The following is a 27,194-nucleotide window of genomic DNA, read 5'->3' as shown; positions in this document are numbered from 1 at the left end:
GGGGTGGAGGACAGATGTGGAAGGTGCTCAGGAAACCCGGCGATCCATGTCCATATGTTTTGGTCATGCCCGGCACTGGAGGGGTTCTGGAGAGGAGTGGGGGGAGCAATATCTCAGGTGGTGAAAGTCCGGGTCAAGCCAAGCTGGGGGCTAGCAATATTTGGAGTAGTGGACGAACCGGGAGTGCAGGAGGCGAAAGAGGTCGGCATCCTGGCCTTTGCGTCCCTAGTAGCCCGGCGAAGGATCTTGCTAATGTGGAAGGAGGCAAAGCCCCCCAGCGTGGAGGCCTGGATAAACGACATGGCTGGGGTTCATTAAGCTGGAGAGGATAAAGTTTGCCTTGAGAGGGTCTGCGCAGGGGTTCTACAGGCGTTGGCAACCGTTCCTAGACTATCTCGCGGAGCGATAGAGGAAGGTCGGTCAGCAGCAGCAGCAACCTGGGGGGGGGGGGGGGGGGGGGGGGGGGGCGGGGGGGGGGGGGCGTCTTGGGGGGAGAGGAGGGAGGGGGGGGGAATGGGGGACTGCTTGGGGGGATGGATGAGCAAGAGATAACATGAAGGGTGGGGGAAACTGGCACGTGCGGGAGAGAGCCAGTGTATCAAGCTATGTAAATATACCATTTTGCCATATATATATCTTGCTCAGTGTGATTTTTTGTTATTTGTTACGGGGGGGGGGTTATTGTTTGTAAGGGAGAAAAATTGTGTTGTTGTTAAAAAAAACTTTAATAAATATATAATTTTTTTAAAAATAAAGTTTTGTTTTAGAAATACCAAAGTTCCCTTTTTTTCAGCAATCACTCGTGGAGCAAGTCTTAAAATAAGATATCGTATTGGGGTTTTGGTCCAGTATTCTAGCCACGGGTGGGGTCTGTTCTGGGATCGTAACATGTGTCCTCTAACATAACTGTGACGAAACTTTCAATATATTTAACTGATTATAAAGCACCTTTATGAAAGGCACTATATAAATGCAGCCTGTATGTTCTTTCCCCCTGCCAACCAGATGCTCTCTAATGCCAGCTCTAGTCTGACTGAGTTTAATGTGTTGGGTGTCATTGATTACATCCGTCCAGCTGTTGCCTCTACATTCTGAACTTCTGGACCTTTAACTTTGGTCGGCTCTTACAATCACATCTACTATTCCCCAAGCTCAAACTCTGCTCTATCTCCCCCTTCTCCGTCACTACGTACAGCAACCCTCTCTACCGACCGCAACCCCACTCTACCTACCGCAACCCCACTCGGCCTACCCCAACCCCACTCTACCGACCGCAACCCCACTCTACCTACCCCAACCCCACTCTATCTACCGCAACCCCACTCTACCTACCGCAACCCCACTCTACCTACCGCAACCCCACTCGACCTACCGCAACCCCACTCGACCCCGCAACCCCACTCTATCTACCCCAACCCTACTCTACTTACCCAGTAAGAACTCTTACAACACCAGGTTAAAGTGCAACAGGTTTGTTTGGAGTCCATATGGGTTTGTGAACCCACCTCTTCACTCACCTGATTTTTTACATAGAATTTACAGTGCTGAAGGAGGCCATTCGGCCCATCGAGTCTGCACCGGCTCTTGGCAAGAGCACCCTACCCAAGGTCAACACCTCCACCCTTGCCCCATAACCCGGTAACCCCACCCAACACTAAGGGCAATTTCGGACACTAAGGGAAATTTATCATGGCCAATCCACCTAACCTGCACATCTTTGGCATGTGGGAGGAAACCGGAGCACCCGGAGGAAACCCACGCACACAGGGGAGGCTGTACAGACTCCGCACAGATAGTAACCCAAGCCGGAATCGAACCTGGGACCCTGGAGCTGTGAAGCAATTGTGCTATCCACAATGCTACCGTGCTGCCCTGATGAAGGAGCAGTGCTCCGAAAGCTAGTGGCTCCAAACAAACCTGTTGGACTTTAACCTGGTGTTGTAAGACTTCCTACAGAAAGAGGAAAGGAATGTAAACGGGGGTGATTAAGGCTAAGAAGGGCGCTGATAGTGGCATAGAGATTAGAATGTGTGAATGACAGAACAAAGGTGAGCAGTGTGTCAAAGGGCAGCTAGGAACAGTTGGCCCAGGTGGAGTGGGGACGACGCCAATGGTGAGGGGAAAACAGATCAATGGAAGAAATGAAAATAAATTGATAGAAATAAATATGGGGTGAAGGTGGAGACGAGAGCTCTCGGGGTGAAGTTGTTGAACACAATGTTAAGTCCGGAAAGCTGTAACGTGCCTAAATCGGAAGGTGATGTTTCTCAAGTTTGCACTGGAACACTGCAGCAGGCCAAGGACGGACATATGGACGTGAGAGCAAGATGGTGAGTTGAAATGGCAGCGACAGGAAGGTCTGAGTCCTGCTTGCGGACGGACCGGAGGTGTTCTGCAAAGTGCTTACCCAGTCTGCATTTCACCTGAGGAAGGAGCAGTGCTCCGAAAGCTAGCGATTTGAAACAAACCTGTTGGACTTTAACCTGGTGTTGTAAGACTTCTTACTGTGCTCACCCCAGTCCAACGCCGGCACATCAAGTCTGCATTTAGTCTGTCCAAGGTAGAGTAGACCGCATTGGGAGCAGCGAATGCAGTCGGCCAGATTGAAGGAGGTGCACATGACGCACTGCCTCACTTGAAAAGAGTGTTTAGGACCTGGGATGGTGGGCAGGGAGGAGATAAAGGGGCAGGTGTTACACCTTCGGCAATTGCATGGGAAGGTGCTATGGGTAGAGGGTGAGGTGTTGGGGTGATGGAGGAGAGGGCGAGGGTATCCCGGAGGGAACGGTCCCTGTGAAATGAAATGAAATGAAAAATGAAATGAAATGAAAATCGCTTATTGTCGCAAGTAGGCTTCAAATGAAGTTACTGTGAAAAGCCCCTAGTCACCTGTTCGGGGAGGCTGGTACGGGAATTGAACCGTGCTGCTGGTCTGCTTTCAAAGCCAGCGACAGGGATGCTGACAGGGGGAGTGAGGGGAAGATGTTTGGCGATTGCATCAAGCTGGAGTTGGCAGAACTGGCGGAGGATGTTTCAATGTGGAGGCTAAGGTGCCACAAATTATACCAACTAGAATATTCCCACGATTCTAATGCTACTCGTGCCGGTGAACTTGATCGAGATGGGGGTCCAATACTCTGAATCTCAGTTGTCTCAGCGCCCTCGGCTGTGAAGGAGGGTCTGCACAATGCTTAGTCCGTCCTCTGATCTGCTGTTGAATCTTCTCCACGGCCTCTATATTAACTAAGAAGGCTTACAACGCCAGGTTAAAGTCCAACAGGTTTGTTTCAAACACTAGCTTTCGGAGCACTGCTCCTTCCTCAAATGCATACCGCGGTCCTAGACGCGATCGGGTATAACAGTGAGCCCGTAGAAGGCCTCAATAAATGCAGTCAAAAGAAAACCGAGCACCCCACAGCGTTTGCTGGACGCCTGGGGATCCATTTTGCAGCAGTTTTCGGAGACTTAGACCGCACCCATTTGTCCCCAGACAACATGGCCAAATGGACCCCGCACCCTTATCTCCCATGCCACAGAAACAGGACAAAAAGCTTGTACGAATTATGATCCCTCAGAGGAGGCTCATAATGAGAAATGGGTCGTAAAAAGAGTGTCCCGCGCCTGGGAGCAGTCGGTACAAAACAAACCCGCAGTTAATAATTCCGAAGAACAGCAGGCAGAAGCAGACATACAGGCAGTTAAATCACACCAGAACCCCGCATGGGTAAATGAAGGCAGGAACCGCCCCCCACAGAAACCACAGGAGTGTTACAACTGTGGCCATTTAGGACACTTTGCAAGAGAATGCAATGCCCCACGAAAGCCACAGAGAGCCCAGCAGACGGGCACTCTAAGTAAGAGCAGGACACAGCCGATACATAGCGTGAGCACCCGTTCAGATCAGAGGGACCTGAATGGAACAGACTGGTGTTCGGGTTCGCCCAGTTGGGTCTGCAACACCCGTTGGGATAGGTCCAGCCGACCAGTAGTTGCAGCAAAGATTCGGGGACAGCCCATCGAATTCCTCTGGGACACAGGAGGGTCCCGCACCACAATCAATTCCTCCACCATATTCCAGAAAGACACGTGGCCCACTACAGCCACCATCACCCTCAGAGGCTTTACAGGCCACTCACAGCAGGGACACATCACAGCCCCTGTACCCATTCAAATCGGCAACATCACCACCAAGCACCCCATAGTTTTAGTCGATCCACCCCACACAGCAGAACACATTTTGGGAATTGACTTTATGAATTCCCACCACCTATCCTTTGATCCAGTCAACCAATGTGTCTGGAGAATGGCAAAATCTGCAAGAGCCCCCGCAACGCTCAACATAGGAGAGTATATGAACAAAATTAGCGCAGTAGGCGAATTTTGGTTTAACCTGACTACGATTAACATGGACAAGCAGGTTAGGGCAGTGTTACAAAAGAACAGGACAGCATTCGCGACCCACAAACACGACTGTGGCCGGATGACTGGTTCAGTACAAATCACAGGACCTGACCCTAGACCCCAAAAGCAATATGGATTTCCCCAAGAGGCAGAGGGAGAAATCGCAAAAGTAATCGACAGCTTATTAGAGCAGGGCATACTTAGATCAGTAGCCTCCACTAATAATGCCCCGAATTGGCCAGTGAGAAAGCCCGATGGATCATGGCGACTGACCATCGATTACCGGGAACTCAACAAAATCACCCCCGCAGCAGCCCCCACAGTAGCAACAAGTCCCGAGACCATGCTCAAGCAGGGACTCAATTCCCGATACTTTACGGTTTTGGATGTCAGTAATGGATTCTGGTCCATTCCATTGACAAAGGCGTGCCAGTATAAATTTGCCTTCACCTTTAAAAATCAACAGTACACATGGACATGCTTTCCACAAGGATTCCACAATTCCCCCTCCATTTTCCACCGACAGCTGGCCAATGGTTTAGCCAAATTCTCTCACCCCGAATGTCTGGTCCAGTACGTAGACGATCTACTACTGCAGACAGACACCAAAGAACAACAAACAAAGAACAAAGAAATGTACAGCACAGGAACAGGCCCTTCGGCCCTCCAAGCCCGCGCCGACCATGCTGCCCGATGTAGCGCACAAAGACTCCGAGAGACGAATAGAGTGAAGTTGATGAGGCTTTAGTAAGCGTGTCTGTTCCCCCGCAGTTCAGTAGTAGACTGGCCTGCGGGGGAGGACTCCTGCTTCTTATACGCCGCCTTCAGGGCGGAGCTAGAGGTCAACGGCCAACCAGGACCCGGGATCTGTCAGCCAATGACATTAGGGCTTCCAGTCCCACATGACCCCTAATGCATACTACCACACCCGACTAAACTACAATCTTCTACACTTCCTGGGTCCGTAATCCCTCTATTCCCATCCTATTCATATATTTGTCAAGATGCCCCTTAAATGTCACTATCGTCCCTGCTTCCACCACCTCCTCCGGTAGCGAGTTCCAGGCACCCACTACCCTCTGCATAAAAAACTTGCCTCGTACATCTACTCTAAACCTTGCCCCTCTCACCTTAAACCTATGCCCCCTAGTAATTGACCCCTCTACCCTGGGGAAAAGCCTCTGACTATCCACTCTGTCTATGCCCCTCATAATTTTGTAGACCTCTATCAGGTCGCCCCTCAACCTACGTCGTTCCAGTGAGAACAAACCAAGTTTATTCAACCGCTCCTCATAGCTAATGCCCTCCATACCAGGCAACATGCTGGTAAATCTCTTCTGCACCCTCTCTAAAGCCTCCACATCCTTCTGGTAGTGTGGCGACCAGAATTGAACACTATACTCCAAGTGTGGCCTAACTAAGGTTCTATACAGCTGCAACATGACTTGCCAATTCTTATACTCAATGCCCCGGCCAATGAAGGCAAGCATGCCGTATGCCTTCTTGACTACCTTCTCCACCTGTGTTGCCCCTTTCAGTGACCTGTGGACCTGTACTCCTAGATCTCTTTTACTTTCAATACTCTTGAGGGTTCTACCATTCACCGTATATTCCCTACCTGCATTAGACCTTCCAAAATGCATTACCTCACATTTGTCCGGATTAAACTCCATCTGCCATCTCTCCGCCCAAGTCTCCAAACAATCTAAATCCTGCTGTATCCTCTGACAGTCCTCATCGCTATCCGCAATTCCACCAACCTTTGTGTCGTCTGCAAACTTACTAATCAGACCAGTTACATTTTCCTCCAAATCATTTATATATACGACAAACAGCAAAGGTCCCAGCACTGATCCCTGTGGAACGCCACTGGTCACAGCCCTCCAATTAGAAAAGCATCCTTCCATTGCTACTCTCTGCCTTCTATGACCTAGCCAGTTCTGTATCCACCTTGCCAGCTCACCCCTGATCCCGTGTGACTTCACCTTTTGTACTAGTCTACCATGACGGACCTTGTCAAAGGCCTTACTGAAGTCTATATAGACACCATCCACTGCCCTACCTGCATCAATCATCTTAGTGACCTCCTCGAAAAACTCTATCAAGTTAGTGAGACACGACCTCCCCTTCACAAAACCATGCTGCCTCTCACTAATACGTCCATTTGCTTCCAAATGGGAGTAGATCCTGTCTCGAAGAATTCTCTCCAGTAATTTCCCTACCACTGACGTAAGGCTCACCGGCCTATAGTTCCCTGGATTATCCTTGCTACCCTTCTTAAACAGAGGAACAACATTGGCTATTCTCCAGTCCTCTGGGACATCACCTGAAGACAGTGAGGATCCAAAGATTTCTGTCAAGGCCTCAGCAATTTCCTCTCCAGCCTCCTTCAGTATTCTGGGGTAGATCCCATCAGGCCCTGGGGACTTATCTACCTTAATATGTTTTAAGACACCCAACACCTCGTCTTTTTGGATCTCAATGTGACCCAGGCTATCTACACACCCTTCTCCAGACTCAACATCTACCAATTTCTTCTTTTTGGTGAATACTGATGCAAAGTATTCATTTAATACCTTGCCCATTTCCTCTGGCTCCACACATAGATTCCCTTGCCTATCCTTGAGTGGGCCAACTCTTTCCCTGGCTACCCTCTTGCTTTTTATGGACGTGTAAAAAGCCTTGGGATTTTCCCAAGGAAGAGCACATCGAGCTTCTGTCCGAACTCCTGGAACTCCTACAAGCAATTGGATGTAAAGTTAACCCCAAAAAGGCCCATATTTTGGAACACAAAGTGATATATTTGGGTACAATTATCACGTACGGTAAACGCGAGATCGAGCATAAAAGGATTGACTTGATTGCCAAATTGCCCCTTCCCCAGAACGTTTCAGCCCTCCGGTCGTTTTTAGGACTGGTTGGCTACTGCCGAAACCACATTGACGGTTTCGCCAGCAAGGCAGCGCCCCTCTCAGACCTCCTAAAGAAAGGAGCCCCCTGGGAATGACTTCCGCAGCATACGGATGCTGTGGACTTGTTGAAAAGAGCACTCATAGCAGCCCCCGCACTACAAGTTCCAGACCCGCTTTCCCCCTATGCGATAAAGGTAGCAAGCACAGACCGCACCCTTTCGGCCATGCTCCTTCAGGAACGGCACGAACAGTTAAGGCCCGTGGCTTACACCTCCAGAGTTTTAGATGCCATGAAGCAGGGATTTTCAGCCTGTGAGAGGCACCTGCTCGCAGTATTCTGGGCAGTACAGTATTTTTCTTACATTACCGGACTGAACCCCATCACAATCCTCACGGAACACACCTCCACCCAACTTTTACTGGACGGACGACTCAAGGACGGTACAGTTAGTCAGATTAGAGCAGCCAGATGGACCCTTCTTTTGCAGGGACGGGACATCACTGTTAAAAGGACAAAGACCCACACTTTTTTAGCCGATAACCTACAGTACCCCGGAACCCCCCATGAATGTGAAATCATCTCACCGCACCACAACACAGGCCCCTTTATCGCTAAAACACCCCCCAGAAAGATAGGTAGTTCAACCCAGAGCCCCAAGCACACAGACACGTGTGAACCCATAAGGATATATGTGGATGGATCTTCCACAATATTAGAAGGGAAGCGAATAACAGGATGCGGCATTTACGTTGAGGACACGCCCTAGAAGAAATAGCAATAAAGCTTCCAGGACACTTAGGCGCGCAGGCAGCAGAACTTGAGGCCATCGCATACATAGTGGAACACCCAGATTCCTTCCCCAGCCCAGCAGACATATACTCGGACAGCCTCTATGTCTGCAACAGCCTTACGGAATTCCTACTCCTGTGGAAAGCAAGAGGATTTGTTTCCGCAGACGGAAAACCCCTCCCCTTAGCCCCATTGCTCCGTCACATTTTAGAGCGAGCACAGAACCGGACTTTTGGAATAGTTAAAGTTCGAAGTCACCATCGTTCCTCCCCCCTGGAAATGTAAAAACCGACGCACTGGCTAAAGCAGGTTCCAGGCATGGATATTTTTGGACCCCCCCCCCCCCCCCCCCCGAAAGCGCACCAGTGAATGCAGTTCAGATCTCGCAGACTAATATCGAGGATTTAGTGCAGGCCCAGAAGCAGGAAAGCAATCTCAGGGAGATTTTGAAAGGAAACTATCCAGCCCCCTGTGATAGGTTTAGAAATGCTCTGACCACACATGACGGTGTGGTGTTAAAAGACACCCTTTATGTGGTTCCTGAACAGGACAGGAATCAGCTCATTTGTTTGTTCCATGACAGTCAGGGAATTGATCCCACTACAGCCCACCTCAGGCAGCTCTGTTGGTGGCCGAGTTTAAAAGACGATGTAACTCACTACATTGAGAATTGCCTTATCTGTGCCCAGAACAACCCGGACAGATACGCCAAAAAAGCTCAACTCAGTCACACCTGGCCCGTTAATGGCCCTGGACTAACCTCCAGATTGATTTTATAGGACCATTGCCCCCTTGCAGGAATGGTTATAAATATGTACTCGTGGTGATAGACACGTTTACAAAATGGTTGGAAGCATCCCCATCCAGAACGAACACGGCAAAGACCACAGCCAAGATTTTAACCCACCACATCTTTACGAGATGGGGACTCCCCCGCAGCATTGAATCCGACCAAGGTTCCCATTTTACGGGACGTGTCATGAAGAACGTCCTCACGATATTTGGCATTACCTAAAAATTCCACATAGTTTACCACCCCCAGTCAAGTGGTATGGGGGAGCGCATGAATCGGACCCTAAAATCAACCCTCAGAAAAATGTTCCAGCAAAACAACACCACTTGGGATTCAGTCCTCCCCTTTGCGCTGATGTTTCTGCGAAATACGGTTTCCACATCCACAGGTTACACCCCACACACTCTCATGACCGGACGCCCCATGAAAGGCACAGAATTTTTATTAGGATTCGATTTGACCAGCCCCGAAGCGACGGCCCTCACACACAAGAAAGCAGTAGAACAATTAGTGGAAAACGTAAAAACGGCTCAGCTAGCAGCCGCAGTGAAATTGGGCACAAGAAAGAAACAGAACAAGGCCTGTTTCGATAAGACAGTGCATGCGACTGAGTTCAGTGTAGGACAGCAAGTCATGCTCTCCGTATACAACCCCAGCACATTCCTGTCACCAAAGTATTCGGGTCCGTACTCCATTGCGGACAAAGTCAGCCCTTCCGTCTACAAAATAAAGTACCCCAATGGAAAGACTGCGTTGTTCCATATCAACCAGATGAAGGCATATGGAACAGTCTAACCACGCACACCACGTCATGCTCGCGCAGCAGACCACGCCCCGCCCACAGCCAACGTAACCCTACCCTCCCCCAACACGTCCAGCCCAGCCACGGACTCGACCTCGACTCCACCCCCAAAATCTCGACTCTGCCCCGGAACGCCCACAGTCTGCAGCAGCAGCGACAGCGACTGTGACACAGACAATAGCCACAGCACGCCTCCATACCATCCCCATGCAACCGGACCCACACCTAGCGAATCTGACCACGATTCGAGTGATCGCTTCATGATCACTTTCCTAAACAAACCCCACCACCGACCACCGACCTACAATGACGACCCCGATTCCATCCCCACAGAACTAGACACCACCTTTTGGCACCGTGATAATTCATACAGACTCATCCGGAATGACGAGAGCGATCCCCAATCACACCATGCAGCCCTATCAGCCCTGATACACTCGAGAGTTTGGCACCCGGGAGAAGATGATGACTTGGAGTCTGACTCCCAAAACGAGAACCCCTTTGCGACCCTGTTCGCAACCGATAACTGAGGTGTCCAGATGATGTTTTAAAAGGAACCGCTTGGGAGAAAACGGTGTCCTTTCTGATGGAACCTGCAGCATGTTTGTGTTGTTTGTACTTGTTCTGTTAAATGTTGTATGTTAGACCGGAATCTTTTTTTCCCACAGCTCCACGCCTTATTTTTCGGCCGAAACCTCCGAGAACTTGTCCGCACGCTCATCAGCAGAAACCTCTGAGAGCTTGCCAGACCCCCGTTCGTAACTGCCCTTCTGGTTCGAAGGAAGAACCAATACGGCAGCCCCCCACGATGACTACATTTCTTGCCCGTTCTTGTCGGTTGCTCAGGCAGTGGAGAAAGGGCATTGGGACCCACCCTGCCCGGGAACCCCCCTCTGGTCAACTACGCTCAGGTAGAGAACACATGGCATTGGTCGCCGTCTTACCCGGGGACTCCATCCAAATCTTACCCGTCGCAGCCCATACGCACCTCATTTCGGCAAGTTTTGTTCAAAACGTTTTGTTTTGTTTTCAGGTAACCCTTAGGTTGCCAACCCTCTGCTATTTACATCCTGAAACATTTGGATGGTAACCCGCACAGTCTACGAGACGGCTCGCACTGGTTCAGTATTTGTAAGTGTGTCTTGTCCTGAAATTCGTTTTTTGGGGAAAAAATGATAAGAGTCACACATAGTGACCAATTGTAAAGGGAGTAATTGGCACTAATGGACGGCCAGGCTATCATACAAGATATTAAACCAAGATAGTAACAGACACTATGCTTGATCCCACAGAACTCCAGAAGCTCCAGGACCAGAGAAAAGAAAACCCTCAACATCCCCTCGTTTGGCAATCCCCAAGATCCTCTTGCTCAGCAACCCCCAAGACCCCTCCACTCTGCAAACCTCAGACCCTCTCCATCGCTCTGCAACCCCAACCCTCCCTCACTCTGCCACCCCTCACTCTGCAATCCCAAACCCCCCTCACTCTGCACCCCCAAAAGCCCCCTCACTCTGCACCCCCAAAAGCCCCCTCACTCTGCAACCCCAACCCCCCCTCACTCTGCCACCCCTCACTCTGCAACCCCAAACCCCCCTCACTCTGCCACCCCTCACTCTGCAACCCCAAACCCCCCTCACTCTGCCACCCCTCACTCTGCAACCCCAAACCCCCCTCACTCTGCCACCCCAAAAACCCCCTCACTCTGCACCCTCCAAAGCCCCCTCACTCTGCAACCCCAAACCCCCCTCTCACTCTGCCACCCCTCACTCTGCAATCCCCAACCCCCCTCACTCTTCCACCCCAAAACCCCCCTCACTCTGCACCCCCCAAAGCCCCCTCACTCTGCAACCCCAAACCCCCTCACTCTGCAACCCCCCCCTCACTCTGCAACCCCCAACCCCCCTCACTCTGCAACCCAAAACACCCCCTCACCCTGCAACCCCAACCCCCCTCACTCTGCAACCGCAAACCCCCCTCACTCTGCAACCCCGAACCCCCTCACTCTGCAACCCCAAACCCCCCTCACTCTGTAACCCCAACCCCCCCTCACTCTGCAACCCCGAACCCCGTCACTCTGCAACCCCAAACCCCCCTCACTCTGTAACCCCAAACCCCCCTCACTCTGTAACCCCAAACCCCCCTCACTCTGTAACCCCAACCCCCCCTCACTCTGCAACCCCGAACCCCCTCACTCTGCAACCCCGAACCCCCTCACTCTGCAACCCCAAACCCCCCCTCACTCTGCAACCCCAAACCCCCCTCACTCTGTAACCCCAACCCCCCCTCACTCTGCAACCCCAACCCCCCCTCACTCTGCAACCCCAACACTCCCTCACTCTGCAACCCCAAACCCCCCTCACTCTGCAACCCCAAACCCCCCTCACTCTGTAACCCCAACCCCCCCTCACTCTGCAACCCCAAACCCTCCTCACTCTGCAACCCCAAACCCCCCTCACTCTGCAACCCCGAACCCCCTCACTCTGCAACCCCAAACCCCCCTCACTCTGTAACCCCAAACCCCCCTCACTCTGTAACCCCAAACCCCCCTCACTCTGTAACCCCAACCCCCCCTCACTCTGCAACCCCGAGCCCCCTCACTCTGCAACCCCGAACCCCCTCACTCTGCAACCCCAAACCCCCCTCACTCTGCAACCCCAAACCCCCCTCACTCTGTAACCCCAACCCCCCCTCACTCTGCAACCCCAACCCCCCCTCACTCTGCAACCCCAACACTCCCTCACTCTGCAACCCCAAACCCCCCTCACTCTGCAACCCCAAACCCCCCTCACTCTGTAACCCCAACCCCCCCTCACTCTGCAACCCCAAACCCTCCTCACTCTGCAACCCCAAACCCCCCTCACTCTGCAACCCCAAACCCCCCTCACTCTGCAACCCCAACCCCCCCCTCACTCTGCAACCCCAACACTCCCTCACTCTGCAACCCCAAACCCCCCTCACTCTGTAACCCCAACCCCCCCTCACTCTGCAACCCCAAACCCTCCTCACTCTGCAACCCCAAACCCCCCTCACTCTGCAACCCCAAACCCCCCTCACTCTGCAACCCCAAACCCCCCTCACTCTGTAACCCCAACCCCCCCTCACTCTGCAACCCCAACCCCCCCTCACTCTGCAACCCCAACACTCCCTCACTCTGCAACCCCAAACCCCCCTCACTTTGCAACCCCAAACCCCCCTCACTTTGCAACCCCAAACCTCCCTCACTCTGCAACCCCAAACCCCCCTCACTTTGGAACCCCAAACCCCCCCCACTTTGCAACCCAAAACCCCCCTCACACTGCAATCCCAAACCCCCCCCACTCTGCAACCCCAACCCCCCCTCACTCTGCAACCCCAACACTCCCTCACTTTGCAACCCCAAACCCCCCTCACTTTGCAACCCCAAACCCCCCTCACACTGCAATCCCAACCCCCCCCCCCCACTCTGCAACCCCAAACCTCCCTCACTCTGCAACCCCAAACCCCCCTCACTTTGGAACCCCAAACCCCCCTCACTCTGCAACCCCAAACCCCCCTCACTCTGTAACCCCAACCCCCCCTCACTCTGCAACCCCAACCCCCCCTCACTCTGCAACCCCAACACTCCCTCACTCTGCAACCCCAAACCCCCCTCACTCTGCAACCCCAAACCCCCCTCACTCTGTAACCCCAACCCCCCCTCACTCTGCAACCCCAAACCCTCCTCACTCTGCAACCCCAAACCCCCCTCACTCTGCAACCCCAAACCCCCCTCACTCTGCAACCCCAACCCCCCCCTCACTCTGCAACCCCAACACTCCCTCACTCTGCAACCCCAAACCCCCCTCACTCTGTAACCCCAACCCCCCCTCACTCTGCAACCCCAAACCCTCCTCACTCTGCAACCCCAAACCCCCCTCACTCTGCAACCCCAAACCCCCCTCACTCTGCAACCCCAAACCCCCCTCACTCTGTAACCCCAACCCCCCCTCACTCTGCAACCCCAACCCCCCCTCACTCTGCAACCCCAACACTCCCTCACTCTGCAACCCCAAACCCCCCTCACTTTGCAACCCCAAACCCCCCTCACTTTGCAACCCCAAACCTCCCTCACTCTGCAACCCCAAACCCCCCTCACTTTGGAACCCCAAACCCCCCCCACTTTGCAACCCAAAACCCCCCTCACACTGCAATCCCAAACCCCCCCCACTCTGCAACCCCAACCCCCCCTCACTCTGCAACCCCAACACTCCCTCACTTTGCAACCCCAAACCCCCCTCACTTTGCAACCCCAAACCCCCCTCACACTGCAATCCCAACCCCCCCCCCCCACTCTGCAACCCCAAACCTCCCTCACTCTGCAACCCCAAACCCCCCTCACTTTGGAACCCCAAACCCCCCTCACACTGCAATCCCCAACCCCCCCACTTTGCAACCCAAAACCCCCCTCACACTGCAATCCCAAACCTCCCCACTCTGCAACCCCAAACCTCCCTCACTCTGCAACCCCAAACCCCCCTCACTTTGGAACCCCAAACCCCCCTCACACTGCAATCCCAACCCCCCCTCACTTTGCAACCCCAAACCTCCCTCACTCTGCAACCCCAAACCCCCCTCACTTTGGAACCCCAAACCCCCCCCCACTTTGCAACCCAAAACCCCCCTCACACTGCAATCCCAAACCCCCCCCACTCTGCAACCCCAACCCCCCCTCACTCTGCAACCCCAACACTCCCTCACTTTGCAACCCCAAACCCCCCTCACTTTGCAACCCCAAACCCCCCTCACACTGCAATCCCAACCCCCCCCCCCACTCTGCAACCCCAAACCTCCCTCACTCTGCAACCCCAAACCCCCCTCACTTTGGAACCCCAAACCCCCCTCACACTGCAATCACCAACCCCCCCCCCCACTTTGCAACCCAAAACCCCCCTCACACTGCAATCCCAAACCCCCCCCACTCTGCAACCCCAAACCTCCCTCACTCTGCAACCCCAAACCCCCCTCACTTTGGAACCCCAAACCCCCCTCACTTTGGAACCCCAAACCCCCCTCACACTGCAATCCCAAACCCCCCCCCACTTTGCAACCCCAAACCTCCCTCACTCTGCACCCACATGCTGTCTGTAAATTTTCAGGCACCTCAACCGGTTTATTAGTAAAACGTTTTACTCAGTTGCCCTTATTTGCGAGATGAGCAAAGGACAGTCACAGGTTCACAATTTACCATGGCCAATCCACCTAACCTGCCCATCTTTGGACTGTGGGAGGAAACCGGAGCACCCGGAGGAAACACACGCAGACACAGGGAGAACGTGCAGACTCCGCACAGACTGTGACCCAGCCGGGAATCGAACCTGGAGCTGTGAAGCAACTGTGCTAACCACTGTGCTACCGTGCCGCCAGAAAGAGATTACAATGTGTGAACTTCAGAACAAAGGTGAGCAGTGTGGCAAAGGGCAACTAGGAACGGTTGGTGGGGGGAGGAGTGGGAACAATGGTGAGGCAACAACAGATCAATGGAAGAAATGAAAATAAATTGATAGAAATAAAAATGGGGTGAAGGTGGACGAGAGAGTTCACAGACTGAAGTTGTTGAACACAATGTTAAGTCCGGAAAGCTGTAACGTGCCTCATCGGAAGATGATGTTCCTCCAGTTTGCGCTGGCTTCACTGGAAATTACAGTAGGCCAAGGAGGAGAGGGCGAGGGTATGCCGGAAGGAATGGTCCCTGCGAAATGCTGACAGGAGGAGTGAGGGGAAGATGTGTTTGGTGGTGGCATCAGAACTGGCAGAGGATGTTTCTTTCAATGTGGAGGCTAAGGTGTCACAAATTATACCAACTAGAATATTCCCACGATTCTAATACTACTCGTGCCGGTGAACTGGATCGAGCTGCAGGTCCAATACTCTGAGTCTCAGCACTCCCGCCTGTGAAGGAGTGTCTGCACGCTGCTTCATCCATCCTCTGATCTAGTGTTGAATCTTCTCCACTGCCTCTGTGTCAAGTCTTCGCTGGGGATGGTCTCTGGTTATACCCTTCCAGAATTTTCTCTGGCCCTCATAGAACATAGAACATGTAGTGCAGAAGGAGGCCATTCGGCCCATCGAGTCTGCACCGACCCACTTAAGCCCTCACTTCCACCCTATCCCCATAGCCCAATAACCCCTCCTAACCTTTTTGGACACTAAGGGCAATTTATCTTGGTCAATCCACCTAACCTGCACGTCTTTGGACTGTGGGAGGAAACCGGAGCACCCGGAGGAAACCCACGCAGACACGGGGAGAACGTGCAAACTCCGCACAGACAGTAACCCAGCGGGGAATCAAACCTGGGACCCTGGCGCTGTGAAGCCACAGTGCTAGCCACTTGTGCTACCGTGCTGCCAAACAGATTGATGGTTGGGGGTCGCAACACCCAATGGAGTTGCCGATTGCAACTCTGTGGGACAGCAGGAACATCCCTGCAGGGGTCCATCCTCAGGTGCGTTGTCTGCACATAATCTTATCCCATATAAAGTGATCTAGGAGCCAGAAAGTCTGGGTTCATCTGGGCAATCCACAACAATCGATCCGTTTGAATGGGACCAATTATCCTCCGATGTCGTGTTCCAGGACAAGCCCAGACCTGCCCCGGCTGTCTGTCTCTGTCCAGTGTATTGGCGTCTAGCTGTTTGACTTCCCAACAGGCCTGTCTGTGGGTCTGACTGTGGCTTTCATGTAAAGTGTCGAATTCTGTAACAGGCCTGATACAGGCCGTTGGGTAGCACAGAGGTTAGCATTGGTGCTTCACAGCCCCAGGGTTTCAGGTTCGATTCCCGGCTTGGCTCGCTGTCTGTGCGGAGTCTGCACGTTCTCCCCGTGTCTGCGTGGGTTTCCTGCGGATGCTCCGGTTTCCTGCCACAAGTCCTGAAAGACGGTCTGTTAGGTGAATTCGACATTCTGAATTCTCCCTCTGTGTACCCGAACGGGCGCCGGAGTGTGGCGACCAGGGGCTTTTCACAGAAACGTCATTGCAGTGTTAATGTGACAATAAAGATTATTATTATTTTACCAAGCCCCCTCACTTTACACATCCCTACCTCACTCTACACATCCCCCAAACCCCCCTCACGCTACAGAAAAGCAAATTACTGTGGATGCTGGAATTGGAAACCAAAAAGAAAATGCTGGAAAATCTCAGCATGTCTGGCATCTTATATAGGGAGAGAAAAGAGCGAATGTTTCGAGTCCGATAATCCTTTGTCAAAGCTTTGACACCCACACTCTACACCCCCTCATTCGACACCCCACATAACCCCTCATTCTACACCCCCCAAAGCCCCCCTCACACTACACCACTCTTACTTGACACCCCAACATCCCCCAAACCCCTCTCACTCCACATTCCCCCATACACCCCTCACTCTGCACCCCTCCAACCCCCCTCACTCTGCACTCCCCTCTCTATGCACCCCTCCGACCCCCCTCACTCTGCACCCCTCCGACCCCCCCTCACTCTACACCACTCTTACTTCACACCCCAACATCCCCAAACCCCTCACTCTGCACCCCCCCAACACCCCTCACCCTGCACCCCTCTGACCCCCCTCACTCTGCACCCCCCCACTCCCCTCTCTCTGCACCCCTCTGACCCCCCTCACTCTGCACCCCTCCGACCCCCCTCACTCTGCACCCCCCGACTCCCCTCACTCTGCACCCCCCCACTCCCCTCTCTCTGCACCCCTCCGACCCCCCTCACTCTACACCACTCTTACTTCACACCCCAACATCCCCAAACCCCTCACTCTGCACCCCCCCAACACCCCTCACTCTGCACCCTCTGACCCCCCTCACTCTGTACCCCTCCGACCCCCCTCACTCTGCACCCCCCCCGACTCCCCTCACTCTGCACCCCCCGACTCCCCTCACTCTGCACCCCCCCCACTCCCCTCTCTCTGCACCCCTCGGACCCCCCTCACTCTGCACCCCCCTGACTCCCCACACTCTGCACCCCCCCACTCCCCTCTCTCTGCACCCCTCACTCTGCACCCCCCTGACTCCCCTCACTCTGCACCCCTCCGACCACCCTCACTCTGCACCCCTCTGACCCCCCTCACTGTGCACCCCCCCACTCCCCTCTCTCTGCACCTCTCCGACCCCCCTCACTCTGCACCCCCCCGACTCCCCTCACTCTGCACCCCCCGACTCCCCTCACTCTGCACCCCCGACTCCCCTCACTCTGCACCCCCTGACCCCCCTCACTCTGCACCCCCTCACTCTGCACCCCTCCAACCCCCCCCCCCTCACTCTGCACCCCCCTGACTCCCTGTAGCGCACAAAGACTCCATGAGACGAAAAGAGTGAAGTCGATGAGGCTTTATTAAGCGTGTCTGTTCCCCAGCAGCCCGATAGTAAACTGGCCTGCGGGGGAAGGCACCGGCTTCTTATACTTCGCCTTCAGGGCGGAGTATGAGGTCAACGGCCAACCAGGACCCGGGATCTGTCAGCCAATGACATTAGGGCTTCCAGTCCCACATGACCCCCAATACATACTACCACATTCACCCCTTGTCAAAAATGAACCCGGCGGGGTGATGCTTCGTATGGTGGTAAGGGTTTACAGGGCTGGTCCTGGGAGGATAGAACAGTTACATGGTAGTACAGTATTGGACAGTATCGTCCTGTTACAACTATTTACAGAGGGTATAGGAAAAACAAAATGTTCATTGAACAGTCCATCTTTGTTTTACATCGACGCCACGAGTCGGTCGGGCGGTCTGGTCGTCCGTGTCGATCGCCTCGGCCCCGGCGGTGGTGGTGGTGCTTGTACCAGCGTTGTCGCCTCTGGGAGCCGCACGGTTTCAGCTGTCGGTGCAAAGGGGAGGGGGACTGATCCTACTGGGAAGGGGGCGGTCGCGGGGTGCGGCGGCGGCAGGAAGGGGGGCGGTTGGGTTGATGGTGACGGGGGGGTGTGCGTGGTGCCGGCGGGCGCCAGATCCCGCAGGGAGACCGTGTCCTGTCGGCCGTCGGGGTACTCCACGTAGGCGTACTGGGGGTTTGCGTGGAGGAGGTGAACCCTTTCGACCAACGGGTCCGCCTTATGTGCCCGCACATGCTTTCAGAGCAGGATGGGTCCTGGGGCCGCCAGCCAGGTTGGCAGTGACGTTCCAGAGGAGGACCTCCTAGGGAAGACAAGGAGACGCTCGTGCGGCGTTTGATTAGTGCTTGTACATAATAACGACCGGATGGAATGGAGAGCGTCCGGGAGGACCTCCTGCCACCGTGAAACTGGGAGATCCCTGGACCGTAGGGCCAGTAGGACGGCCTTCCAGACCGTGCCGTTCTCCCTTTCTACTTGCCCGTTCCCCCGGGGGTTGTAGCTGGTCGTCCTGCTTGAGGCTATGCCCTTGCTGAGCAGGAACTGGCGCAGCTCGTCACTCATGAAAGAGGACCCCCTGTCGCTGTGGACGTATGCGGGGTAACCGAACAGCGTGAAGATGCTGTTCAGGGCTTTAATGACTGTGGCCGCGGTCATGTCGGAGCAGGGAATGGCAAAAGGGAAGCGGGAGTATTCGTCCACTACATTAAGGAAATATGCGTTGCGGTCGGTGGAGGGGAGGGGCCCTTTGAAATCCAGACTGAGGCGTTCAAAGGGGCGGGAAGCCTTAATCAGGTGCGCTCCATCTGGCCTGAAAAAATGCGGCTTGCATTCCGCGCAGATGTGGCAGTCCCTTGTGACTGTACGGACCTCTTCTAAAGAGTATGGGAGATTGCGGGACTTGATGAAGTGGTAAAACCGAGTGACCCCCGGGTGGCAGAGGTCCTCGTGGAGGGTTTGGAGGCGGTTAATTTGTGCGTTGGCACATGTGCCGCGGGATAGGGCATCGGACGGCTCGTTCAGCTTTCCGGGCCGGTACAAGATCTTAGTTAAAGGTGGAGAGCTCGATCCTCCACCTTAAGATCTTGTCATTTTTAATCCCCCCGGTCTGCACCCCCCCCCCCCAAATCCCCCCGGTCTGCACCCCCCCCCCCAAATCCCCCCGGTCTGCACCCCCCCCCAAATCCCCCCGGTCTGCACCCCCCCCCCAAATCCCCCCGGTCTGCACCCCCCCCAAATCCCCCCGGTCTGCAACCCCCCCAAATCCCCCCGGTCTGCAACCCCCCCAAATCCCCCCGGTCTGCACCCACCCCCCCAAATCCCCCCGGTCTGCACCCCCCCAAATTCCCCTGGTCTGTAACCCCCCCAAATCCCCCCGGTCTGCACCCCCCCCAAATCCCCCCGGTCTGCACTCCCCCCCCAAATCCCCCCGGTTTGCACCCCCCCCCCCAAATCCCCCCGGTTTGCACCCCCCCCAAATCCACCGGTCTGCACCCCCCCCCAAATCCCCCCAGTCTGCACCCCCCCCCCAAATCCCCCCGGTCTGCACCCCCCCCCAAATCCCCCCCGGTCAGCACCCCCCCAAATCACCCCGATCTGCACCCCCCCGGTCTGCACCCTCCCAAATCCCCCCTGGTCTGCAGCCCCCCCAAATCCCCCCGGTCTGCACCCTCCCAAATCCCCCCGGTCTGCACCCCCCCCAAATCCCCCCGGTCTGCTCCCCCTCCCAAATCCCCCCGGTCTGCACCCACCCCGGTCTGCACCCCCCATCAAATCCGCCCGGTCTGCACCTCCCCCCTAATCCCCCCGGTCTGCACCCCCCCCAAATCCCCCCCGGTCTGCACACCCCCCCCAAATCCCCCCGGTCTGCACCCCCCCCCCCAAATCCCCCCGGTCTGCACCCCCCCCCCAAATCCCCCCGGTCTGCACCCCCCCCCAAATCCCCCCGGTCTGCACCCCCCCCCCCAAATCCCCCCGGTCTGCACCCCCCCCTCAAATCCCCCCGGTCTGCACCCCCCCCTCAAATCCCCCCGGTCTGCACCCCCCCCCCCCAAATCCCTCCGGTCTGCACCCCCCCCACCCCCAAATCCCTGCGGTCTGCACCCCCCCCCCCCAAATCCCTGCGGTCTGCACCCCCCCCCCCCAAATCCCTGCGGTCTGCACCCCCCCCCACCCCCAAATCCCTGCGGTCTGCACCCCCCCCCCACCCCCAAATCCCTGCGGTCTGCACCCCCCCCCAAATCCCTCCGGTCTGCACCCCCCCCAAATCCCCCCGGTCTGCACCCCCCCCCCAAAATCCCCCCGGTCTGCACCCCCCCCCCCCCAAATCCCCCCGGTCTGCACCCCCCCCCAAAATCCCCCTGGTCTGCACCCCCCCCCAAATCCCCCTGGTCTGCACCCCCCCCCCCCAAATCCCCCTGGTCTGCACCCCCCCCCCCAAATCCCCCCGGTCTGCACCCCCCCCCCCCCAAATCCCCCCGGTCTGCACCCCCCCCCATATCCCCCCGGTCTGCACCCCCCCCCCATATCCCCCCGGTCTGCACCCCCCCCCCCATATCCCCCCGGTCTGCACCCCCCCCCCATATCCCCCCGGTCTGCACCCGCCAAAACCCCCTCAGTCTGCACCCCCCAAAACCCCCTCAGTCTGCACCCCCCAAAACCCCCTCAGTCTGCATCCGCCCCACACATTCCCAATCCTGTCTTCCACCCACACCACCCCCACCCCAATTCCAATGTCCCTCACCCTGGGACGGCAACTGAGCCAGAGAGGTCTTGTCCGAGGGAGATTTGGCCCCCTCTTCCCCACCACGAGCGTGGGAGTAAAAAAAAAACACACACCGGCAGCTGAGCAGCGCGGACAAGGCCTTTTGTTTTGTAATAGTGGCTGACGAGGGAGACCCTGGGCAAACAAAAATGAAAAGGCTGCAAATTGAAAAATGCAACACCTTTGGTGCCGGGATAGCGGGTCCGGGGTGGGGGGGGGGGGAACAAGAGTGTTTTGTTGGTGCGCACACAGCCGCGATGTTGATGCTGCCGGGAGAGCGATGCGGGCAGGCGAGCCCCTCCCTTGTGGCAGAGCGCTGAGGGCGGCCCCGGCGCTGTGTATTTAAGAGGAGGCTGGAGCCGGCGTGCAGTGCGCAGATCCAAGTTCGGGGCTACCTTCCGCCTGCAGAAAGCGTCCTGAATAACCACACGGCAGCAAATTAATCTGGTAGGAAAAAGGATTCATCTAAGTTATCAGGTAAATGTTTCAATTGTATCATTCCCCGGCTAGCTGGGAAGTAGCAATTCTCTCTCTTATTGTTCCTCAATTGGTTAAAGACTTTGTGAAGTTTTGTTTAATTGGTCCTGAGCAACTTTATTTGCCTTTTAAATCATTTAGGCTCTCCGTTAAATTGAAATCAAATTGTGTTTTTCTTTTTAAACTGCTACCACGAGAATGTTTTTGAAAGTTTTTAAACTCCTAATTGACGAGTTAATGTGAGAGATGCCGCGTCAGTTAGTGCTAACCGGCCTGTGTCAAAGTGTGTTTTTTTTTAACCCTCTTTCTCGTTACAGAACCTGTATTATGATCAATCGGCGTTTAAATTCTGAACTTTCTATGGAACAACGGCAGAGACAAAGCTTAGTGAAAAAGAGCTTCAACGAGCGGGATACTTTTAGAGAATCCTGATTGTCCCTCTCCCCTGGACACACTGGACCTGACAACAGGTACTCGCTCTCCCCTCACACTTACAGTCTCCAGCTGCCAGGTTCAGGGGCTGCTGAGCACCTTTTCTCAGTGTCCCTCAGTGGGGTGAGGTTGCATCCTGCTTGATGATGTTTCACTCTGGCTCCTCTGCACTGACTCATTCGCATCCGCTTTCCTCCTACCGACTATTGCCTCACCTTATTCCGGGAGAGTGGGAACAAAATGTACAGGCCAAGTCACACTTTTTTTTTGAATGTCTTCCAACATTTATAGACTGAAACTTTTTTTAAAATAATTTTTATTGTCACAAGTAGGCTTACATTAACACTGCAATGCAGTTACTGTGACAAGCCCCTCGTCGCCACACTCCGGCACCTGTCCGGGTACACCGAGGGAGAATTCAGAATGCTCAGTTCACCTAACAAGCACGTCTTTCGGGACCTGTGGGAGGAAACTGGAGCAACCGGAGGAAACCCATGCAGACACAGGGAGAATGTGCAGACTCTGCACAAACAGTGACTCAAGCTGGGACCCTGGTGCTGTGAAGCAACAGTGCTAATAATGACTGTGCTACCATGCTGCCTATAGGGTGCCAACTATTGTCACAGTCTCTCCCTCATTATATTCAACTGTCGCATGAATGGTCCTAGAATTTTAGGGTGGAATTGGGCTCCATAGAGGTATCAAATATTCTTCTTTGCTTCAGCTCCGAATGGCATTTTAAAAAAAAAAAAAAAAACTTTTTACGGGTCTTATTTTTCTGTAGTTGTTTAGTTTGGAATTTGTGTTGAGTGATTGGGGAAGCTGGGTTAGAGGGTCATAGTACTGGATTTGTCTCAGAAGGACATTTTTGAGTGTGATGCCCCCAGTGCAGCACAGGAGTGAGTGCTGCATTGTTGAGGTGTCATCTTTTGGACAAGGAGTCCCTGTCTGCCTGGTGGATCCATGATGGTGGCACAATGGTTGGCACTGCTGTCTCTCCGTGCCAGGGACCTAGGTTTAATTCTGGTTATGGGTGAGGATAAGTTGGGGGAGTGGGCCTTAGTAGAGTGTAGTGGGCTAGGTGGGACCGTAATATCCCACCAGGTGGGTGGGGCTGGGAAATCCTGGCCCAAATGATCTCTTCTCCTCTCCTCTTTCCTCTCTTTCTCCCCCCCCCCCCGGGACATTGTCTTGTGCCATGCTGAGCTGCGTAAGCAGACTTTTTTCTTTTCTTATGAGGAAAGGTTCATTGGAGTTTAGTAGAATGAGAGGCACCCTTAATAAGACAATAGGATTAACAGGGGACTTGATCGGGTAGATTCTGAGATATTGTTTCTCCCTTGTGAGAGAGTCTGGGACTGGAGGGCATAATCTCAGTTCAGGGGTTGCCCATTTAAAACCGCCGAGGAGGAATTTCTTCCCTGCGGTAGAGAATTCCACAGATTTGCTACCCTGGGTTGTTTGTCAAAGTTGAGAGACCGATTTTTAATCCGAAAGGGAATCTAGGATTGTGGGACTAAGGCAGGGAAGTGTAATTGAGGATTAGTACATCAGATCAGTCATGGTCTCGTTTACTGGTGAAGCAGACTCGATGGGCCGAATAGCCTACTTCTGACACACTGTCTTGTGTTGCCTTATGGTCTTGGTCATAACAAAATTGGACAGGACAGGAGTAGGCCTTCTGCTCATCAAGTCTGCTCCACTTTTCAATTAATCATAGCTGCTTCTTTCTCCAATGCCACTTTCCTCATCTGCCCCATGAGTCCTGGTTAAGCCAGTCCTTAATGTTGTACTATCGTGGGCAGCACAGTAGCATAGGTGGGCAGCACGGTAGCATAGTGGTTAGCACTGTGGCTTCGCAGCACCAGGGTCCCAGGTTCGATTCCTCGCTGGGTCGCTGTCTGCAGAGTGTGCACTTTCTCCCCATGTCTGCGTGGGTTTCCTCTGGGTGCTCCGGTTTCCTCCCACAGTCCAAAGACATGCAGGTTGGGTGGATTGGCCATGCTAAATTGTCCGTAGTGTCCAAAAAGGTTAGGAGGGGTTATTGGGTTAGGGGGATGGGGTGGAAGTGAGGGCTTAAGTGGGCCGGTGCAGACTCGATGGGCCGAATGGCCTCCTTCTGCACTATGTTCTATGTACTGCCTGGGTTCATCTCTAATTCATGGACGCCCATTCCGAGCAAGATATATAGCCATTCGCACTGTTGTCTTGGAAATCGTAGTCTGTTCTTGCCATATTTGACTAGGGTAAAGGGAACCATGAACTGGTTTCCTGTTATAAAAACCCATTCCCTAAATCTTGTATCAAAAGTGGAAAAAATGCTGGAACTGCTCAGCAAGCTAGGCAGCATCTGCGCACTGCAAAACAGTTAATGTTTCTGGTCATTTCAGAACTGGAAATGGATCGAGATATAACATTTAAAAAAAATATCAAGTATGTGTCGGGGAGGGGGTGAAGGAAAGACACGAGAGAAGGTTGGTGATCATGTGGGAGGCATGAGTGTGTCAATGACATGATTCAAGGCTAAAGGGTGTGATAATGGCAACGAGATAGTCGTACAATGGATTTTTAATTGAGTGGGTGTTGTGATTATGATTCAGATTGTTGAAATAGCTTCAATGGCAAGATGGGTGTGGTTATGATTCAGATTGTTGAAATAACTTAAAATGGCCAGACAGTTGTAAGTACCTGGTCAAAGTGGAGGTGCAGTTGCTCAAACTGAGCTTCAGTGAGGTTGAGGTCCAAGAGAGACTAAATAGTCTGCGTCTGCATTCCTCGAAGTTTAGAAGTGTGAGGAGTGACAATATTCATACATACAAGATCCTGATGGGGCTTGACAGGGTAAATGGTGAGATTTTCACTACTGGGAGAGTCTCGAACAATGGGACATAGCTGCAAGACGAAGGGCCAGCCATTTAAAACTCAGATCCACTGAAGTTTCTTCTCGTAGCGATGGGGTGGTGAATCTCCTGGAATTTCTCTGCCCCGGAGGCAGGATCATTGGAAGTATTTAAGAGGAGGTGGATAAATATTTGATAAAACGAGAAAGAGGGCTCTGAGGGAATTGCAGAGGAAAGTAGTTGAGGCCGGCATAGATCAGCCATGATATTCAATGGCAGGGCAGACTTGAAGGATCCAGTGGCCTACTCCTGCTTCAAATTCTTGTGTTAAGAATGAAAGTGACTAGAAGGACGGACACAATTTACAGACAGAACAGACGTGTTCAGCAAAGCGGTCATTCAGCCATTCAATGTGGCCACTCCCGTGTAGAGAAGAATGCAGCGACTAAATTTAAAATAAATATGAATAAATTGCTGAATCTTTGGGTTCCCTGGATGACCTAGACATAGAATTTACAGTGCAGAAGGAGGCCATTCGGCCCATCGAGTCTGCATCGGCCCTTGGACAGAGCAGCCCACTAAAGCCCACACCTCCGCCCCATACCCGCAACCCCACCCAACCCTTTTGAACACCTAAGGGCAATTTAGCATGGCCAATCCATCTGGACTGCATGTCTTTGGACTGTGGGAGGAAACCGGAGCAGACATGAGGCGAACGTGCAGACTCCGCCGACAGTGACCCAAGCCGGGAATCGAACCTGGGACCCTGGAGCTATGAGGCGACAGCCATGCTGCCCTGGTGGGAAGCGAGGTAGAAAAGGGCAGGTGGTAGTGAAAAGGACATGTGTTACCTTTCCTGGGAAAGGGACTTGGTATTGGGCCTGATGGAAGGATGTTGGCTGGAAGGGAAGTGAAGAGCTGTTTGGAGGTGTCGGAAATGGCTGAGGATGAGCTGTTCCCAGCCCCACCACTTTCTAAAATGTTACAGACTGAAGCACCTTCGATTTTAACTGTTCCACCATTGGTAGCAGTGCATTCAGCAAGATCTAGAATTCCCTCTCGACGACTCTTTCTCTTGGACAAGCTTTTGGCCATTTTAATAGCGCCTTTTTGGAGGGCTTGGTGTCGAACGATGTGTAATACTCCTGTGGAATGTCGAGGGACGTCTTGTACCAAATTTCCATATATAAAGTTGTTGTTCACGACGCTGACGTGGAAGGTGATATCATCGGAGCAGGTGCGATGGGGAAACTGCGAATGGAATGGCTGCATTTGCCGACCCTGGGTGGGAGGTAGTGTAATCCAAGGCAGCTGAGGGAATCATTTGGTTTTTAGTAACTAAATCTGGTGGCTCACAGGGAGACATTAGGGAGAACAGAATGGCCACATGATGACTTGCATTGTTGTTTAAAACTTGGTCACAACGGGGATTGTATTGTTAAACGACTAACCACTGCTTTAGGGAACTTTTGCCTTGAGATTTTCTGCTTGATACCATCTGAAGTGGTTGCTAATGCTGTTAAGAGAAATGCAATAAATGCTGTCTTGCCAATCTTGAGAACAAATAAATTAAAATGACTATGAAACCAGGGCCATGTAGAAACATTGGGAAGCAGCCAAGGCTATTTAGACATTTTTTTGAAAATTGAAGTTCCTATCAATCCAAACATTAATGGACTACAAGGTTGGATTTTCCGTGATCAGTTAATGTAACTACTACCAGTATTTGTACTTCTATCCTTTAGGTTCTTTCAACGAGGCTTGCCATGTAGCCCTTGAATGATGAAAAATGCTATTGAACTTTGAACCACACCAAAGGTTTGGTGGGTTTCCATATTTTGTCCTGTTGTGAAGTGCTCTCTTTCTAGTTTCTCCCCTCATGTCCAATTTTAAAACATTTCTATAACCCGCCCTAGCTATAGTTACAAGCTTGGCTGTTGTTTTATTAGCAGGACTTGCTACCTTGAAATGCCTGTGCTTTCTTTTTTTTCCCCTCATTTTCGTGGATAAACAAAGTATTGAATGTCCTGGTTTGCAAGATTTTATCGTGGCTTCAGGTTGTTGTATTCCTTTTATCTGCCGCTATAAATGTTGCATGACGAAGTGGAGGCAGTTGTTTGTCTCGCTGTATTGGCCTCACCGGGTG

At 53.3% G+C, this 27,194-nt stretch overlaps 1 protein-coding gene across 2 annotated transcripts in view; it reads left to right on the top strand.

The window, feature by feature from the left end:
* Positions 1–21,557: 21,557 nt before the first annotated feature.
* The window catches only part of ucp2 (uncoupling protein 2), a 30,564-nt gene continuing 24,927 nt past the window's right edge, over positions 21,558–27,194 (top strand). The window contains exons 1-2 of one of the 2 annotated variants that reach the window (XM_072477142.1): positions 21,558–21,746; positions 22,094–22,246. The gene's annotated coding sequence lies outside the window, so the exon portion shown is untranslated. Of the gene's footprint in view, positions 21,777–22,093; positions 22,247–27,194 lie in introns of both variants that reach the window. The other variant, XM_072477141.1, reaches the window with a different exon arrangement.

This window comes from Scyliorhinus torazame, chromosome 15 (genome assembly GCF_047496885.1).
Source record: "Scyliorhinus torazame isolate Kashiwa2021f chromosome 15, sScyTor2.1, whole genome shotgun sequence".
Lineage (NCBI taxonomy): Eukaryota > Metazoa > Chordata > Chondrichthyes > Carcharhiniformes > Scyliorhinidae > Scyliorhinus > Scyliorhinus torazame.
Note: the sequence above shows the minus strand (reverse complement) of the source record. Positions and strands in the feature narration are given on the sequence as shown.